The following is an 8,900-nucleotide window of genomic DNA, read 5'->3' on the forward strand; positions in this document are numbered from 1 at the left end:
CTACAGATTAGCACATGCACCAAGAGCACCGGCAAGTGTGAACTCATCTGTCCTAGTTCCTATCTGTTGCATCTAAGAAAATAGCTTAAATGCTTCCTCACCATGCCCTTGTAGAGTGTATGCTAAGATCATTGTATTAAATGAGACCACGTCCCTTTCAGGCATCTTGTCGTACACAACACACACATTTTCTAAACATCCACATTTTGCATACATGTCGGTAAGGCCATTTCCCAAGGTCAAATGCAATTTAAATCCATTTTTCACCATCTGAGCTTGAATTTGTTTGCCCTATTCCAGAGCTTTCAAACTAGCACATGCCTTAAATAAACTGTGAAAGGTGTGTATATTTGGTTGTCTGCCAACTTATGGCATTTCACTGAAATGAGCCAATGCTTTTTGAAAATGACCTTGCCATACATATCCTAAAATTATAGCAGTCCATGAAACTACATATCCTAGAGAAATTTCATCGAACACTTGACATGCATCGGCCAAACACCAGCATTTGGAATAGAAGTCACCAAGGGTTGTCATCAGAATGGAATTGGATACAAGCCTACTTCTCACTATGTGACCATGAACTTGCTTCCCAGACCGTATCTCTCTCAAACTAGCACATGCCTTCAAAACGCTAACAAAAGAAAACTCATCTGCCTTCCCATCCACTTCTCCTAGTTGTCTGAAAAGACTTAATGTATCTTCCTCAAAACCCTGCCCACGACACCAAACTTGGTACAGGCACATTGTCAAAAACTTAGCGTGCATCTTTTAAACTTCCACACTTAACATAAAAAATGACAAGCTTGGTGTTCAGAAAATGGTTTGGTTCAAAACTAGTTTTAATCATATGGGCATGAGTTCTCTTCCCTTTTCCAAGGTTTTTACCATAAACGCAATCTTGTAAGAGATGACCACGAGAGTACAAATTTTAAAGAAAAATATTGACATTTTCCTTCTTTGGCATCTCTTTGAGTGGAACCTATATACGACAACATTCGGCTTCCTTGCAATTCTTCAGTAGGAATTTCTAAAGTTTTAGGTTTTAAAGCAATGTGAAGTGTAGCGGTTGCAAACATAGTGCATTCATTTTAATTATATGTTGGCTTGAAAATGTAATGAATTTTTGTTTTTCTGATGCTATATAAATCATGTAAATGCTGATATCCTGTCATTGGTAGTTGGAATCTACACTTACAAATGTAAAAGTGCCAAAAAAACAACATTCTTGCAGTGCTAAAATATTTTGATGTCGCGCAGCTCCACATACCTATCTGGATAAACTTCCTGAGCCATGTACATTGGAAGCCACTCTGGTTTTCATACTTTTGCTCTGCTCTACCAACCTCGTCCAACTGAACTACATTATTTCCCTTCATTAATAGTAGTTAAGCTTTCAATTTACCTTTCTATACATCTTTGGACATGACGTAATCTATTTATTTTCTGAGAGATTTTTTTTGACAATTGCATTTTAGGACCTTGTATGAAGAGATGCCCACTCACGTGTCACAAAGTTTTCCACTGCCTTTAGCATGCAATTTTTAAGTAGTGGACTTGAGATGGAATTGGAATTTTTAATATTTTAGAAAGATAAAATATTTAAAGAATTTTTAAATTCTAATTCTAATTGAAAACGAATGAGTACTTTCCACCTAAAAACTTATACATTGAATCTTTGTGAAGAAGACGTCCTTTCATGGTTGTGATATGCAAAGCCAACTTGAAGAGCCCAAGTTTGTATGGGTAGTGAGTGCCTCCTCTTCAATAGAGATTTTCACTAGAGGATTCTAATTTATACAAGATATTGACATGCATTTTTCAAAGTGAGAATAGTAGAAAGTGTTGGCATCGAACCCTAAGCTTGCAATAATCATGTTTGTGATTTTCTTTCGAAGATTCCATACAGTCAAATATATATTGATAGTTTTTCGCTTCAAAAAAATGTTCTTAGAGAGGGGAATGTAAAATAGCTTTGAAGGAAAGGTGAAGTTGAATAACATCCCAAAAATTTAGATTCCCATTTGGGCATATCTTTGTGTATTTTTGTGCAATGGAAGTTGGATTTGTGGAGTCTGGAATGAGAAACCCTCATGATTTTGAATGGTCGTGTGGTGCGGCTATTTACAATAAAGTACTTCCTTGCTTGTCCACTTTTTTGACCAACCCATGTCTCACTTAATCAACTCCTTTATAATTTATGGTAACACCGTAATAAACAAATTTGTCAAATTAAAGATCTCATGTCATCATTGTCCATAAATTAGTAGGCTTAATGTTATGAGCCTTTAAATTTTGTTTTGGAATTCTAATTCCATATTTATGGAACCAAAAGTAAAAAAATGCATCTTCTAACTCATCTTCTAGGTGAACCAAATAGTTTCATCTATATTCCAATAACCAATTTTTTTTAAAATTTAAAACTTCTTGAATTGTCAAATACTAAATTTTAACAATTCAAGTATTATGTAATTCTATGAAACAAACAGACCCTAACTACAGAGACTTTTGGTGTAATTGCACCTTTGATTACATGTAACAGTGCATGTAATGGGTCTCAAAAATCCCAATTTTGGAATTATAGTGGATTTGGAACAAACTTTTGTAAGGAATTTTTAAGGTGATTGCATATTTGATTACATGTAATAAAGTATGTTATAGGTGCAAAAAAATCAAATTTGGGAACCAAGTAGCATTAAAAACAATGTAATTGAAACCTCATGCAATATTTTTTGCAATTTGGATTGAAAAAACTAATTTGGGAACATCACTACATTTCATCATTTAAGATGGGTACGAGCATGTTGATTTTTGCCAAGATACATATATGCAAGGTTTTCAAAAATTGTTGTAATTTCTTATCTCCTAAAAAAAAATGACATTTTTGGTTTCTCAAAGTGTTGACATGCATGTAAAAGTGCATGATATGGATGTGTTGGTTTTTTATTTAATAGACTTCAAATTAGTCCTAGGGAACAACAAATAACATAATAGCTAGGGTTTAGCTACTTCCTATGCTTAGTATGTCTAATTTGAGCCCGGACCAACTTAAGAAAGCACTTATGCTTTCTACTCTTTAGGCTCTACTAAACCAAGGTGGGTCAACCTATTGATTTGACAATTTATGAATAATATCTTATCTCACAAATCCCCTACAAAAAATTTTGGTCTTGAAACTTCTTGAAATTGCAATTTTAATGACAAATCAATAATAGCCAATAATAAACTTGACAAATTATTGCAATAAGTGATGACCAACTTTATATCCCATTTTGACAACAATATTTGATGATTTTGATTTGTAAAATTTAATTCATGCTAAGCTAAGATTGGTTTGCTTGATTCTTCAACTAAATGGCCAGTGTCTTAATCCATTGCCACAATAGAGTCATATCAGTCAATATTAATAGATCTATTTAATCATATTGCAATTACATGAGTGTAGGTCAAGAATGAAGAATGCATCTACTACACCTGGATTTGAAGGATATTGCTATGACTGTCAAAAGTATGGGTGTAAAGCATATGAATGCAGATCTCAAACAAAACCTAATAAATCAAAGGCATAATTATGCACCTAACATGCATGTTCCAAATGTCACAAGTTTGGACATATAAGAAAGAATTGTAGAACTCAAGTGCATTCAACAAATCAAGCAAAAGAAAAAGGTAAAACTGGGGTGGGGATGATACCCACAAATTTGACTACTACACTAATATAGTTAACTTGTTAGGGTTGCAATATTTGATAATCATATGTGATCTACCTTGTGAGGGGTCTTCCTTGTTAAAAGCATTTGGGATTGCTAGGTCTCACCTTGTTAGAAGATTTAACACTTACAATAAAGTAAGGTCTCTATTAGGAGATTTACAAAGACTTTTTAAGACCGCTTTGTTAAGAGATTTACCTTGATTCAAGTTGATTAAAACTGATTTAGTATCTGACTCTCAATATGCTCTATAAGATGATTTTGAGTCTTCTCCTTGCTAACTAATCTTCTCCTCTAATCTGATGATACTTTCCTTTCCCTTTCACTTCTTTGATTAAGTCACTTGCTCTATTAAGAGATAACAAAACACTTTCACTAACTTCTGATCTAATCTCGTTCTTTCACTTCATCACTTGCATATTTCTCCTTTTTAGCATGTACATTCATCTCTTCTCATCTCATCGCTTGTATCACACACACCACATGATCTAGGTTAAGATCTTCTCTATTAAAGAGTTCTATAAAGAGTTTTCTAGATACTTCCATTTTTTTGCCTCTCCATCTGAATCGTTGATCATAAAACATAGGGATCTATGATCCACCTCATAAAAACATAAAACTCACTGTAACAACCTCTACATATATTAAATATTCCTTCCAAGTTAGGTAAAAAATGATTTACCTCAAAATTTGTACCATTCCTGAGTTTTATGTAAACTCAGCATTTCTTGGCCTTTACTATTTTCTAATACTTGGCATTGATGTTGCTCAGTCTATATTGTGCTTGACACATACTATGTAACTCAACACTTGTATTCTTTATAATGCTTAGTCGATGATGAACTGAGTTCATATAAAAAATACTTGATGACCATACACTTACTCGGTTCCTATAGAGCTCGATACATACATATTTATGTACATGTCTCGACTTATATAGAGCAGCTCAATCACATGACTATTTTATGACTCTTCCTTGTAAATGACTAAGTGTTTAACACTAATAGATAACAATGGTTAGAGATACCAACACAAATGATCCTATCATTCCAAAGAAGCATTTACTTAATTCCTTGAATTAAAAGAAATAATGAAATGATATACAACTCATTTAAATTGCATTTGAATACATTGAAACTTGTCCATTCATTCTCAAAATCATAAAAGCATGAAAATGGAGATAGGACTTTGAGACACAGATACTTTGCAACATTCCTTGTATTAATCTCCTTAAGAATTATAGATATCTATGGTATGAGACTTCTAACAAAATGTGAGACTAAAAACCAACTCTTCATTAACTCCAAAAACTTCCTAAGAAAATAAGCATAAACACTTCAAGACTTAACACAAAATACTGGACTGACTCAAAATGATAATATTCATCACATAGTTAGAATTCAAACCCTTCTTCCTAATCTTGTAAATCCTTTTATAGAATTAAGATTGCAACAAGCTTCAGATATGGGAAGACACATGCCACTACATGACTCAAAAACAAGTTACAAAGAAGACAAAAAACCATTTTACAAAAATTCTCTACAACTAGACTTATTTGGTAAGTAGCTCAAAATTTTACTGCTGGCATTTTCATGTTCAAGTACAGTTTTTGTTTGTAGTGCAAGTGTATCAGTAACAAGTAAATGCAACTTGGTAAGATACCCTGATATGATTCTTGCCCTTCCTCTATTTTTTCTTTATTTGTCTTCATCAGCGTGTTGGTAGTGGGCCAACATCCCTCACAAGAATTGTGACATGGCTTAACTACCTCCTATGATTCTATAAGACTATTGATTGTATCAAGGATTTATAGGTTGATCTTTTGGTGCAACATAAACCTTGACCTTTCTAACAATTGGTATCTGAGCTTGGTTACAGGTTCAAATCTTGCAGGCCACAACGAATGATGTTGGGAGGGATATTGTTGGTAGTGGGCCAACATCCCTCATAGGATTTGTGACATGGCTTAATTGCCTCCTGTGGTTTTGTAAGGCTATTGGTTGTATTGGGCATTAATAGGGTGATCTTTTGGTGCAATGACAATGCTAGCCTTTCTAAAACAATAGTCTTCTAACTACTTCTCGTGGGCAAGGCCTTGATTTCACCAACAACTTTCCATACATAAACTTCTCTTTTAGTTGGCCATTCAATCCCTCTAATAGCTTCTAGATCATTTACAAATTTGTTCCATCTACCATTTGTGATGGCCTTTGAATTTGTTACAAACCTATTCATATCCACTTCTATTTTGAACAAAAAAATCAATCAGATCATAGAACAAGAGTCATCAACATCCCCATAAAAAATGGTTGCAACCTTTTCCAATATCATGATGTGACAAAAGGATGTTGACCACTCTTGCCAATCCTTCAACTTACTTTTGCTATCAACAATGGGGGGAATAAAAATACCAATACCTTCATTCATTATCTTCACTTTAACCTAGATTACCTATGACTTGTTTGTAAAGAAACCAATCAATTCTTTCACCATTTCTAGAGCCTATTTTATTATAAAGATTTTTTTCAAGCAATTCTAGCTTTTTAGCCATCAAAATAATTAACCTATCAAAGAATTGGATGTATGTGCCCTATTGATTAAAAATAGGCGATAGTCATGTTAAAGCTTCATTGCACACATATTCTGCACTTTGCAAGGAGATGAAAACATTGTGAACTTGCTAGGATATCCTTTTCAATATTTCTAACCTGTGATATAACATTCCCTTTAGTGCATCCACCTTCAGTTGATTGTTTTGACTTGGAGCTTCAATCTCCACCACAACAACTGTATGTTTAGTCCCAACTACCTCATCTTCTACCATGGGATAAATTTGCTCATTTGATCTTTCTAACTCTTCAACCCTCATCTCTATTCTACTTTCCTCTTGATCTTTGAGCTACTCCTTCAAAGAAGAAATCTCTCCTTCTAATTCTTGTATTCTATCCTCCAGCTTTTTCATCCTCTGTTCTAACACATAGCTCTTCTTGAGATCCTCTTCATATAACTTTCTAGTGTCAATGTACTCTTTGAATGTATGGGAAAGTTGATCTTCAATCTATTCAACCTTATCCTAATTCATAAAGAGAAGTGCTTCAAAGCACTTGAGATCTCACTACCAGTAGTTGAGTCCAGTGTCCATATTATTGCACTGCCCTTAGTTGTATCTTGTACATCCATCAATTGAGGCTTATTTGTTTAAGGAGAAAGGCTCCACACAATTAATGTCTTAGTATCAAGGTTGAAAATAGAGCCACTTTGCAAACCCTGTGCACCAAATGCTTCATAGGAAATTGACTTTTCCTACATCTTGATTTGATCTAGCAAAAATGTTGTTCTCAAGTCTCATACAGGCACAAGTAGCATTCCACTTCTTTGTACAAGGTCTCTTTCCTCACTCATTGTCATTATTTCACTGTCACAGTCATATTCTAGTACTTTTTCAATGAGTTCTTTGGTTTTCTCTTCTGACTCGCCTAGCTTTAGTGTCAGTGTCAATTCACTTTGTTTGATCTTGTACAAGAAACATTTGAACTCTTCTGATTTGATGAATTCATCATCTTCTAAGAATTTCTCCACTTGAATGATCCTATCATCCAGCCTTACCATAGTCAATTGCAAGTCTATCAAATAAATTTTTGTTGCCTTTACTCTTTCTTGTAAGAAATTATGCCTCATTTCAGCAAAATATTGGCCTTTTCCAAGCATTAGCTGCAATGTCCTCTCCTTAATTTTCTTAGGCATATAAACAATTTTCTACCTCTTATTTCCTTTTACTACCCATGCAGATGTTTCAAGTTGATCATCCTTTTCTTCTAGAACTACATGTGGCTTAGGAGAGTTTGGGCTTACCCTATCTTCTTCCCCTAACGGGTCTTGTGGCATCCAAGACATAATGTGATAATAATTTTTGCAATAACTTTTCCAACCTGAAAGGATAGACAATTTCCAAGCAAAAACCCTTGAAATCAGGGTCACTCTTCTTCAACTCCCTATCTACCCTTTGAATATCTTCATATTTCCTCAATCTCTCCTTTACATCACTTTCAATCAAATTCTTTTAATTATATCCTCATGGGGAAATTCTTTGTTGTTATGAAGAGTGTAATTTCTTATTTCCTTTAAGGCATTCTAGACTACATTCTCAAGATCATGTATTCTATATGGAGCATAAGACAAATTATAATGTCTCAAAAATTCATGAAATTGGTCAATGGCTTCCTTCCCAATTTTAAAATCACCAATATTAAAACATCTACATAGGAAGCTTCCTTTTTGCAACTTAGGGCTTAGATATTCCTCATCCATCATGGTGAATTTCCACAAGAATTCTATTATTCCTAACCTAGTAGGTATATACCTTGGCAATATGTGTGGGGGTTGAGGGCAAGCATAAACTCTCATAACTAAAATCTTTTGAAATAGAAATGCATCTCCCCAGTTATGATCTAATTTAGCATCATGTTTTAATAAGGCAGGCCTCAACACTCTCTTAAAAATCTCTAAAATCATTGTCAAAAATATAAGAGGAGTAACTAAGAGGGGAGGGGTGAATCAGTTCCCACAAAAATAAATCCCAGATCCCTTAGATGTCAGCGCAAAATAAAACTCTGAAAGCTTAATTTTGTTGATGCTCAACAAACACACATAATATGTTGTAACTTAGAATACTGACAATGTTTGGCAAATACTTAACATGTGAGTCTTAAGATGGTATTTGTGCTTGCTTGTTACTTTAACTTATTTGCAAACACATAAAATAAAATAGCATGAACACATTTGACACCAAGATTTAATGTGGAAACCCAATTTGGGAAAAACCACCAATTACAACTAGTTATTGTTTTTCACTCTTCTGAAGTGAGCCCTATTAGGATCCAACCTTGTTAAAGGTTACAGAACATACTATTAGGTGTGACCTTGTTAGAGGATTTAATCACCCTATTAGGAGTGGCCTTGTAGAGGTCTTTATACAATTCAATAGAACTGCCACCTTGTTAGAGGATTTACAAATAATTGTTAAGCCAACTCTGTTTAAGAGATTTAGATCACTGCTACAATGGTTAGAGAGTAATAATGACATGACCTAATTTCTAATGCAACTGAATTGTTGATTAAACATCTCAATTTTGGCTTGTATGCTTGATCCTTCCTTATCAAATTTATCTTTTCAGCTCCACAAGGATATTC

The 8,900-nt window shown here is 34.1% G+C and overlaps 1 pseudogene; it reads right to left on the minus strand.

The window, feature by feature from the left end:
* On the minus strand, window positions 1–1,175 carry LOC149530572 (putative pentatricopeptide repeat-containing protein At3g13770, mitochondrial; annotated as a pseudogene).
* Window positions 1,176–8,900: the final 7,725 nt, after the last annotated feature.

The sequence above is a fragment of the Cupressus sempervirens genome, chromosome 11 (genome assembly GCF_028749045.1).
Source record: "Cupressus sempervirens isolate cs-2001-9-10 chromosome 11, ASM2874904v1, whole genome shotgun sequence".
NCBI classification, from domain to species: domain Eukaryota; kingdom Viridiplantae; phylum Streptophyta; class Pinopsida; order Cupressales; family Cupressaceae; genus Cupressus; species Cupressus sempervirens.